We start from the raw sequence: 11,941 nt of genomic DNA on the forward strand, positions 1-11,941 counted from the left end.
AGAAAATGAAAGTGAAAGGAGGAGGAGAGAGAGAGAGAGAGAGAGAGAGAGAGACCTCAAATGGGTGCTGTACTGTCTGTCTGTCTCTCTGTGTGGTGTAGTAATGTATAGATTAATCTTCCACACTGTCCTTAATGCGAACCACCAGCACCGAGACTCTCCACCCTGACAGGCCATTCACACAGACAGCCTGCGAGGAAAGAGATACCATTAACAGAGACCATCAACAGTGAGACTGTAAACACAGACACCATCCGCGCTGACAGACTGTAAACACAGAAAAACCATCCATGCTGAGACCATAAACAAAGAAACCACAACACACCGTCCAAACAAAACACGGAGGGTCCATCCCCATCGAGGGGCTTTTTCACAGTGACCGTCCACACTGAGAAAATGTCCACATCGAGGGACTGTCCACTCTGTCATCGTGTATGATTTCACCATCCTATTCACACCCACAACACTATGACTCGGCAGGTTTCTGCCCAGCCAGGACGCCGAAGACTTTCACTCTGTCACATTTTGAAAAAGCCATTTGGAAACACTATAATGGAGTCAATGGAGATTCACTGAGAAGGGTCATTGTTATTGGTGTTTTTTAATAAGCTAAAGTTTAACCCTGAGAGCATAGTGCTCACACAACCCAGGAATGTATGAACCCGTGCGCACTACATGAACATTATCTCTGTCTGCGGTGTCTGCTTCCCCTGAAAGCACTGTGACACTCAGCTACGCTCCTACACCAGCATTAAGTCTGGCTTCAGACCAAATTGGAACCCCACTGGTGGTTTACACCTGAAAATATTTTAGATTTTTCCTTGGTGAAGGCGACCAGCTATTAATCCTCACAAAGCACAGCTATTTCTGTAGAAATATTTACGAAATACTTTCAACTTGTTGCTCCATAAAGACATTCTTTTAACAACAAAGTTAAGAGTCACTTTTAAGGAGAGGTTTTATTCACTTTTCACTTATCATTTATATTTTTCCCATGTTTTTAGCTTCAAAACAAGACTCAAAGCTCTAGATTCCCATAGATTCCCAAGCTCTTTATTCCCATAGACATCAGTGGAGTGTTATTTATGACGTTAAGCAGTGACCCTCCCACCCCCCCACAACCACCACCTGTTTTCTTCTCCTCAACTTCAATCTTTCTCCACTCTTTTCACTATTCTTTCCTTTACCTCTCCACTCGTCTTTCCTCTCCTTTCATCCTCTTTCCTCGCTCTCATCGTTCCTTTCCTCTGCCGGAGTCTTTATAAGGGTCCAGTCATGTTCGAATAGAGCTGACCGACTCCGGTGTTTGTAAGACGATTGCGCTACCTTTCTAATCTCTCTAAACTACAGAAAGAGAGGAGGCCATGTGCTTTTCAGTGCAGCATCATAGTGACCTCTGCCAATTCCACATTAAGGCACTTGCTCGTCCTTGACACTCAGATTTAAAGGAGTAGCATTCACAAAAAATAAGCTTGTTCTGTCTCTGTCTCCGAGCCCGGTTCGGAGGGTGTTTTTCGGGCCGCCCCGTTTATCTGTTGGCTGCATTTCGCAGTGTGAGAAACCTAGGAGCAGCACGCCACTGCGGGTAAAAACTGCGGCATATTGCTGGTGAGATGATGCAACTCGGAGACATTCACGAATCCTCTCACAGCAGCCCGGCAGTCCAAGAAAACCTTCAATGCCACAAAAAAAAAAAAAAAGAGAGAGAGAGAGAGAGAAAGAGAAAGAGAGAGAGAGAAAGATGTTATGAATATCCATATTTCACTGCGCAAACCCAACTGGGTCAAATAAGGTGGCCAGGACAAAATAAGCATAGTATAGCTGGGACTTCTTAGGTCTAAGCATTTGGTGCCTTCTGTCAATCTTCCATTCAAAATAACCTCACAGCAGCAGAGACAGATGTGTGACAAGGCTAAGTAAAATAAATCATTCTAAAGAAAACATCCCCAACTTTAAGACACCTCGTTGAACCTGTTAAAGGGCTCTGGAGTTAGAAACACAATGTACACCCATGCTTATTTTAATCTTTAAAAGGTCCTGAGGGGGAGGACACAGATTAGAACAGCACTGAGGCATCGTTGGAAGTGCTGAAATCAATCACCGTCAAGACAACTGTAACCTTGCGGTCGTTTTTCTCTTCTGCTATTGTTTTACCATTTTTTAATTTCAAACACTGAGGACTTTTACACTCTCAAACCTTCAAACAACCTCCAGCACACTTCAGTTTATTTCCCCCCGAACGCCCCATTTTGCACAACTCTCGAATGCACCGGCGCAACAGATCCCTCCGCCGTGGTCATTTGTGACAAGTGGCTGAAACCTTGTGAAATGTGAGAGATTCCCCCTGAAACTGTCTTTTTAAAAACCCTCCCGATCTCTCTTCTGCTTTCTTTCCGAAACAGGAGAGAGGGGCTTGCGACAGGAGACAGATATTCCACTGTAGAGGGGAGATTATGCTTAACTTCTTACAACCTATTTCATCATTGCTGAGAGAGAGAGAGAGAGAGAGAGAGAGAGAGAGAGAGAGAGGGAGAGGGTGGGGGAAAGAGGAGAGAGGGAGAGTGCAAGCGAGAGGGAAAAAAATAGACTCCACTGATCCCCCTCCTCACTACCACCCCAAAGTCTTCTTCCCTCCTCCTTTGTCTGCACTTCACTCTCTTCACACTTTCAGTCCCTTTTCGCCCCTGAGAAAACCTTTCAACTCGTCCCTCTGGAGCTCCGCGCGCCCGCGAAGACCTCGGCCCTGCTGAGCGGGTCTATACACACGGCCGCGAGTGTAAATCTCTGACCTCACAATGTTCGGATTCGATGTGGAGTCTTTAGGAAATTATTCAGTCAGAGGTGGCCTTGAATAATTCAGATTCAAGCACTCGTTTGTTATGATGATATTTGTTGCCTTATTTCATTTGTGAAAGCTTTGTCTTTTAAACCCTGCAGATCTCAACAGAATTCTAAAATACTGACAGTATTCGGGATTTGAGGCTTTAACGCTGCATCTCAAAAGAAATAGAAAATGGCAATTGCTTAACGATGGATGTTACCTTAGGCTACAAAATAAAAAGGGTCACACCCAGGTTTTATTACCTAAAGGCTAACAGTCATGCTCCCTGTGCTTTCACTACTCTTTCAAAGACACGGAAACAAAAAGGAGAAATAAAACTGCTGCATTGTTTTGAGTATGAAACAATATGCAGGTGGTTCATTTATTAAAACTAAAATATCTTAAGACTTGTGTTTATTATTTCACTCACAATCTTTAGCCATTAGCAAAGTCCTTCATAAACAAAGTTACTCATAACAATCAGTAAATTAATAGTATTCACAAGATCAAACAAGCTATTATCTGGAAAACCCTGTACAATGTTAAATTAGCCATGCCTTAAATTATTTTCAATTATGTTCAAACACACACACACACACACTTATCAGCACTGGGACAGTCTAGTAATAACAACTCGACAGAGATACACAAACATACGCGCTCTCTGTTAGCATTTCGGTTAGTTCTCTTAGTGAATTAATCTCAGTCGATTGCTACGTACTCAGAAGGGGAAAAAAAACCCTCACTACAAACATCCCAATGCTGCACCAGCACTTGCAAAAATCTGCACCCGGGTAAACTAACACACATACACACCGAATAAGTTAATGATCACCTTGAGCTTGTATTTACTCTAAGCCACCTGCCACATTGCAGAGGAAGGAATATAAAGATGCAGCTCATTAAGTGCTTTCCCCCTGTTTCATCAACCCTTCACCTTCCTTAGACAACTCCCTCCCTAACCCACATCCTCACACACACATGCACACACACACACACACACCTTACTACGTGTTTAAATCGATATCAGTGTGGGTGAGAATGTGTGGCTGAGTGAGGGGTGTTATGCACATAAGCATAAAGCAACTTTTGCAGTACTTGTGTGTGTGTGTGTGTGTGTGTGTGTGTGTGTGTGTGGGTGGGTGGGTGGTTGTATAAGTATTCATACATTTGCAGGACACAACAGAGGATAAGGAGGTTAACCTACTTCATCAGCTCCTGACTTTGAAAAGAGCTTTTTACAAAAGTTACTGTAGTCTGCAAAAGCCAATAACAACCCACCATTTACTTAATTCCCAGACAATTTGGCCATCCATTTCAAGTCATTTATTTTAGGAGAGATTACTGATGAGATTAAGGACTCCAACTTAAAGGGCTTCCAAATTCAGAAGGCATCTAATCTCTTTGGGTCTGAAAGGACGTGTAGCTGCCCAGAAGAATGTGTGGAATAATATTTCTGCAGATGTCCTTGAAAATTGATGAAGGCAAGTCTCTTGAAAGAACGTGAGCTGTAATAAAGACTTTAGGACACGCTAAATGATGAAAGTGTGGACGCCATTTAGTTTCTGCTTTTCTCTTTTTGCTAAAAACTAAAATAAAATAAAATATATTTTTTAGTATTTGGTTAAAGAGGTTTAGTTTATTTATATATTGTTTACAAATGTGTATATATCTGATATATGTGTGTGTGTGTGTATTTAAACCAAGGCTGATGAGGCAGAAGGCTCTTGTTTCATCTATGCTCAGCATTTCTTTCTGAAATGGTGATAAATCTCAGGAGTGTCTTGTGCTTTTTAACTGAATAGTGAGTGCCATTCATTTGGCCCCATAACATCCCATTCTTAATCCATAGGATTTATTATGATGTCTGCCCACCCTTTGCAGTTATATCAGCTTCAACTCTTCTGGAAAAGCTTTCCACAAGGTTTAGGAGCGTGTTTATGGAATTATTTGACCATTTTACGTGGCCTATCACTTTGTGGCTGAGTTGCTGTGGTTCCAAATCGCTTCCACTTTGTTATAATACCACTGTGGAATATTTAGTAGTGAGGAAATTTCACGACTGGACTTGTTGCACAGGTGGCATCCTATCATGCTACCTCCCCGGAGTTTACTGAGCTCCTGAGAGCAACCCATTTTTTTCACAAATGTTTGTAGGAGCCATCTGTACGCCAGTGTGCCTCGTTTTATACACCTGTGGCCATGAAAATGATTGGAACACCTGAATTAAATGACTTGGATGAGTATGTGAATACTTTTGGAAATATAGCGTGTGTTTATTAAAAATAAATATTAACTATATTTCAGAAAGAGCAAGAACAATGCTGGGAGAAAGCAAAAAAGGAGCGAGTTGGGCATGCATCTCTCATTTGGAAAATTATGGCAAAAATGTGCCACTGAACCTCATTAATAAATTAAGGTTGCTCTTCCAAAAAAAGATTGATGACACATTTTTCAGCGTCTCACCAAGTTCCAAATCGGTTTGCCGTCCTCTAGCTTTACCTGGTGTGAGGGGAGAGAGAGATAAAAGGAACAAAAGGCTTTTTGGGGGTCTTTTTCCTCCTCAGTGCCCAGCATGGGTCACACCTGACTGAGCATGTAGGATGTCACAGTAGACCCAGAGAAAGTCTAATTAAAAACCCGTAACCTTGCACACACTTACAGCATCTGTGCGCATATGCAGTACAAGAGTGCTGTCCAGATACTTGATTATTTGCCCTCGTCATCATTCTGCTGGAAGCAAAAAACAGAAGAGGGCGAGGGGGAAAAAAAGAAGAACAAAAAAAGAGGAGCCGTAGTACCTGTTAGTAGAAAGAGGAAGCACAAAAAACTGCCATCTGTTGCAAAACTCTTACTGTAAATGCAAACCATCGCATTTCTTTTCATGTGGTGGTGATGCAAGGGTCGCGTTTTTTTTTTTCAACCAAAAAAAGTTGCCTGTACAGCATTCAAAACTTGAAAGCAAGCAGATACTACAACACACTGCATATGCACACTCCTTGTTCATTAACATGTAATTAAAAGTTATCGTGAGACTAACGCTGACAATAACTTCAGGTACAATACGTACAGCATGTGTTATATTTGACAAACATTATTCAAAATCCACCCATTCTCTAAAGTAAGTTTATTCTGTTGCGCACCACGAAGCATAAAGGCTACATGAAGTGAGTTTCATGTCAGAAAAGCCTACAGGAAGCAGTCAACACAAAAGGCATGAAAGTGCACACATTCAAGCCACTGGAGCAACGATACGATTGAACAATCAGTTCAAATAATGTGTTATTATACAACCCTAAAACACAAACTAACGCACACACTCTGTAGACCTGCTGCACTCATTTTTACGCCTAAGTATACTCACACTTGCGGAAGAGCAAGCTAAGTAACAAGTGAAAACGCCATCTGTCAAGCGAGGGTGCGTTTCAGTTGCCTCAGCATTTTTGGAGAATGCCTTGAAGACAAAAAGCTTCTTGTTCCCTTCTGTCTCCACCAATCCCATTGCACATTCTTAATCTTATCTCGTTCTTTCCTCCATTTTTTTTTTTGCTTTTCTTTTTCAACCATCAGCACATTCGGCCCATCAGCATCGGTCAGCGTTCAATTAAAGCCAGGGAAAGTGAATGGGGGGGGAAGCAAAAACTCCACCACCTAAAGTGCAGCCTAAGTACTCCAATGATCAAATTACACTTGTTCCCCGGCCTCTCAACTGGACCATTTGAACCGTTAATTGCGCCAACCGCCACAAATTACGATTCAGATTTTACTGGAGGATTTTAGGGATAATACGGTGCATGTGGCTCTTGAAAGGGAATCTGGCGCTGTGTGATCCTCCCTCACACAGCGCTTTTGTAATCAATGAGTTAATTGATTTGCACAACAAACAGCAAATTGAGCATCAGGGCAGTTAGATTACATCTCGGGGGCCTTTCCAGTTCCCATTGTGAGGGACCAGCGTTCGCCCCTGGGTCGGAACCGCGGAAGCATAGTGAGTTCTGATCTCTCTCCAGGCACGAATCAGGACTCAATCTCTCAGGCAGGTTGAGACGTGGTATAGCAACACAGGTTACATTCTTGAAAATGCAGATCAGTCCCCAAAACTAGATGTGTGTATTCATGGTCAGCAGATCTAACAACTACAGAAACATACTTTTCACGATTATACGTTAGCAGCAAAAGGTCAAAAGAACATTGTTGTTACTTGTAATGTCTTGAACTGCTGAGTGTTTACGTTTTAAGAACTTATGAATTATAATAACAGATACAGATTTGTTAATAGATAATGCTTTCACACAATGTCTGTCCAGTGCCTGCGGTTTTCAGTTATGAAACATTAATGCTATTATAAGTACTAGTGATATCAGTGATGGCTGTTTGTATTATTATTAATGTAGTGGTATTATTCCATTATATTAACAGTATCTACACAAAAGTGTAGGGGTTTTATCTTCAAGGTTAACACCTTAATGAAATGAGAGCTGAACCTGTAATAGTGTCTTATGGGTGCTATAAAACTGTTCATATGTGCGAGGCAAATCCAAGACTTGGTGGTTCAAGTACAAGCATTATCTGTGGAAGTGTTGTTGCTGATTTCAGTGTTAAACAGTAATGTTATTAACTGTAATGTGCCACAATCATTTGAGCTTTCATTGTCAAAACAACAGTGTTATTATCTGTTAAGCTTTACTGCCGTGTTCAGTGTTATAACAGTAATGTCATCTGTTGTAGGCGTTAAATCGGCCGTTACTACACAATGTCTAGCCATTGTTAATACAGAGTTGTTACTGGGTGTAATAAGTGCTATGATAACAGTTGCTCCTGCTGTAATACATTCCCATGGTGCCTATGCAGTGCCCTGTGTTTGAGCGGAGCTCCCGCGTTGCCATGGCTCCCCGGAGCCGAGCTCACAAACAGCAGCGAGTGATGAATCAGCAGCTCGCTTCTCTCATTCAAAAACCATAAAAACACCACAGAAACAAAATCATAAGAAGGAAACATAGCTCAAGTACGAAAATGACCACAGACCCGTTGGCTCTGTCGAAAAGAAACGAATAAAAAAATGCCCCCGTTCCGTCACTGGAGAACGAACCGCTTGCTTTGGAGGGAGACAACGGCAGCTAATGTCGCTAACGTTAGTCTTCACCACGAAGCCTTGTTTAGAAATGTAAACCGATAAAAGTGCACTTTGTCGATAAGCTCCTGTTTCACACGAAAGCAAAATTAAATCTTTAGCCACTGAACTTTACACTGGGAACATTTTACTTCAAATGTAACTGTTACCCGACTACTACTACTACTACTAACCGGTATTATCGCCGTTACTACTACAACTGCCATAGCGAGCGACCTCACAGAAATAGACAACGACCCCGGGCTCCAGTGGGGGGGAAAATGGAAATAGCCGTTGACGTTAATGTCGCTTTTGCCCACCGCTATTATTAGCCAGCATACTATGGTGTTGGCAAACAGGTCCTTTTTTCAGTTCGTGTTGAAAATAGAAGTCTGTTTCTTACTTACCTTAGCTACGGTTAGCAGCGTGTGGTCGATGTGTGCGGTGTCTCTGTGTTTAGTGTGTCTGCGTGTGTGTGTTTATGCTGAAGTAGCAAGAGCTCCACACTCGGCTTTTTCACCCCGGCTGTAGACGCTGGGTTACCCGTGACAGTGGAGTCTAGACCAGGCTGAGGAGAGACACTTCTATGGCTCTGGCTCTAGCTCCGTGAATGTGAATATGGGCTGGTGTCGACTCACAGTCACGTTTTTCTCGACGGGCTGCACGCTGAGAGCTAACGTTGCTGAAGAGCCGACGCTACTACGCTTCGTTCCCTCAGGCAGCCTCTATGCACGAATAATTTCCGAAAATGACTAAAAGGCAAATTAAACATGGCCACGGAAAAGCCACCGACCCCTGGCTGCCCACACCTGACAGACTGACTAAAGAGGAGGGGGTGGAAGGGGAAAACGCTCTCAAACTCTGGGCTTATTCCAGCACAGCACCGTGTCACCGAGCTCTTTGTGCGCGGGTTAAGGTGCCCCTCTCCGGGCACAGCTGCCGGTGTCCTCTCGGTGTCTCGGTTTTAATGACCCGACCGTGATGAATCAGCACGACGAGCCATTTAACATCGCCCAACCTCCACAGCTAACAGACATTCGTTCTGAAAACCTTCTCTTGACGTTCAGTTTGGTTTGTGAGGATGTGGGAACATCCACATTTTCAAAATGTCCACTTTAGTTAATGTTACAAGAATCTTATTCTTAAAGATCCCCTCGAGGAAAAAAATAAGTCTTTAATCTTGTTAACATGTACGCGTAGTGTTGTTTATTCGCATGAAATAAGCAATGAATGCTGTTGCTGAGCATTTCTGCTTTGAAATTGCAGCGTTCTTAAAGCAGTCTCAAAGTGGCAAATTCAGAAAGCCAGGGTTTCTTACATCATAAACCTAAGCAACCTATCCTGTCAACCTGGGGGCAGGGCTTTTGAGCTGCAGGTGAGCAGCAAGGGTTGGGTGCAGATACAGGCTAATTGCCCCTCTCTCTCTCTCTCTCTCTTTCTCTCTCTCTCTCTCTCTCTCTCTCTCTCTCTCTCTCTCTCTCTCTCTCGTGGCAGAGGGGCATCTGGAGTATTTTTTAGACAATGGAGAAAACTCCAAATGTTGAAAAGCACAAACCTAGATCAGACCATTGCTAGTGTTAGGGAGAGGACATTACCAAAATGTGCTACAAAATGAAACAACTGGAGTTACAAATAAGGTCATGTTGTAATTCAAACAGTAAATAAAAACTTACTGAAAGTTAAACTTCCCCTCAAACACACCGTTCCACCTTAAAAGACACAGAGCTTCTGAATGTAAACAAACAGAGAGAAATGTGTTTACCCACAATCCCCTTCGAAAGATGTTTGATCTTTGAATCTCTGAAAATAACAGCTACTAAAATGTCATTTTGATGTACAGAGATGTGTTTGTAGAGATTTAAATGTTTAAAGGGGACGTAATGTAATGACTTTAAAATGTTCACACACAAAAAAATGTAGTGTAATACTAACACTGAAGAAATGTAGCCTTATTAGAGACGTGAAATAATGTCACCCTGAGGGCTTTTGGCTAAATCCAAAAATGTAGAGGCATAACATAAGCCAAAATTGTGGGAGTTTCCTTGTAAGCTGAGTAAATACACTGGCATGATGTCTGCAGCCAACAGCAGCACAATACACAACACTAGACATTCCTGTTTTTGTCATACATTTATATCACTTTCTCTATTACTGTCAAAAATACTAAAGCAACACCTAATCTAATATTAACCTCTCAAACTTTTTAATCCTTTTAACTTTTATGACTAAACAATCAAGTGAGATGGAGATGGAGATCTATATGATGACTGGGAGCATCAAGGTGAACTAGCTTTGATCTTCAAACTTGTTCACAATTAGAGATTCTGGTTCCTTTTTACTGGTGAATTTATGTCTATGGTAGATGTCCCTTTAACAACCAGAAAGACACGACAACTAACATCAAAGTGTGTTTAAATGCCTTAGACCATTGCTCAGCATGGCGTATGGAAAATGAGCTGTGTTTTACTCTTATGTCTTGCACACCATCACATTAAAATGTACATGTACCGACCTATTCAGCAATGTAGCTCTGCTCACTGGCACTGAATTATAGAGTGCTTCAAACTGTGCCTCTTTTTTGAGATAGGAACAATAAAATTGACCCAGAGGTCAACTGTAAAGACACAACAACAAAACCGGCCATGCTTAAGGGATTAAAATAACAATAATAATAAACAATAATGAAAATAATAAAATTTATGACTTTTTTTACATAAAACAACATAAATGTAAAAAATAATAATACAATAATAATTTGCTGACGTTTCGTCACCTCTAGACCTTGTCAACAAAGGTCTAAATACAAGGATTCTGCATTCTGTGCTTTATGAGAGTGGTTGGTGCACACTCAGTTAAACAGCTGAAAATGCTGATGTTCTCAAACATCCTGGGAGGCATTTGGTCCTCATAAAGCTTTAAATACATGCCTGTAAACACACACACGCACCAAAGAAGCGCGTGCACACTCAGCAAAAGAGCGCAAGGTCCCCACTACGTCAAAATGTCGCTATTTTCTTCAAGTCGGGGGTGAATATGGTACGTACAAACAGATAAAGACTTGACCTCACAGGTCATAAACAACCATATGTAAACACACACACACACACACGCACCATAGATGCGTGTGCACACTCAGCAAAAGAGTTAAATGCCCCCATGACGCAAAATGTTGACGTTTTCAATCAACGAAAAGGATATTCGTCCCCACAAAGTACTAAATACATGATCGCCCCCCCCCACACACACACACATAAGCGCACGCTCCAGAAAGGCGCGTGCACACTCAGCAAAACAGCAAAACAAGCCACACAGCGCTCGCGAGGCTGAGCTGAGTGTGACACGGCCGTGCTCTCTCTCTCGCGCGCGCGCGCTCTTTCTCTCTCTCTCTCTCTCTCTCACACACACACACACACTCTCGCACTCGCTCGCTCGCTCCCTCCCTCAGCGCACGAGTGCAAAAGCCAACTTCGGGTCGCTTTACCACACACAGACAAGCATGTTTACTCACCGAACCCGAGCGAGAACCGCCTTCGCCACCAGACGAGGGTCAGAAACTAAAAGCCGAAGCGCGGGCGAGTCAGTTTGGTCGGGGTATTTGGCTCCGAAAGCGCTGCTCCGCTCCTCTCCACCTTCTCCTCCTTGTTGATCCTCTTTCTCTTGTGCCGAAGCCAGACGTCATATGATGTTTGGTCACGTGGTTTCATTCATGAAGGCTCTACGCAGCATGGGCAGAAAATTTTAAAGTGAAAGCTCCTCTGGGCTCCTCTCACTAACCACCTGTTATCTCTGTGGCTTTATTTAGAGTATATATATTTATTTATTTATTTATTTATTTATAAGTACGGGTGTATACGTGTAATAACGCCTTTTAATAACTCTTACCATGGTATCCAACATCCACTATCCTTTATTACCCAACAAATTGCTATCTAACTCAGCACCTACCACACTGTCCCTAATGAACCGGATCAAACCTAAACATGCCCCTTGGCTAAATTATTATTGACACG

The 11,941-nt window shown here is 42.4% G+C and overlaps 1 protein-coding gene across 2 annotated transcripts in view; it reads right to left on the reverse strand.

Annotated features, from left to right (window-relative positions):
* Positions 1–11,570, reverse strand: part of mafgb (v-maf avian musculoaponeurotic fibrosarcoma oncogene homolog Gb) — a 23,763-nt gene extending 12,193 nt beyond the window's left edge. The window contains exon 1 of one of the 2 annotated variants that reach the window (XM_066647786.1): positions 11,440–11,570. The gene's annotated coding sequence lies outside the window, so the exon portion shown is untranslated. Of the gene's footprint in view, positions 1–8,338; positions 8,730–11,439 lie in introns of those variants that run through there. The other variant, XM_066647787.1, reaches the window with a different exon arrangement.
* Positions 11,571–11,941: the final 371 nt, after the last annotated feature.

The sequence above is a fragment of the Hoplias malabaricus genome, chromosome 16 (genome assembly GCF_029633855.1).
Source record: "Hoplias malabaricus isolate fHopMal1 chromosome 16, fHopMal1.hap1, whole genome shotgun sequence".
Taxonomy (NCBI): Eukaryota; Metazoa; Chordata; class Actinopteri; order Characiformes; family Erythrinidae; genus Hoplias; species Hoplias malabaricus.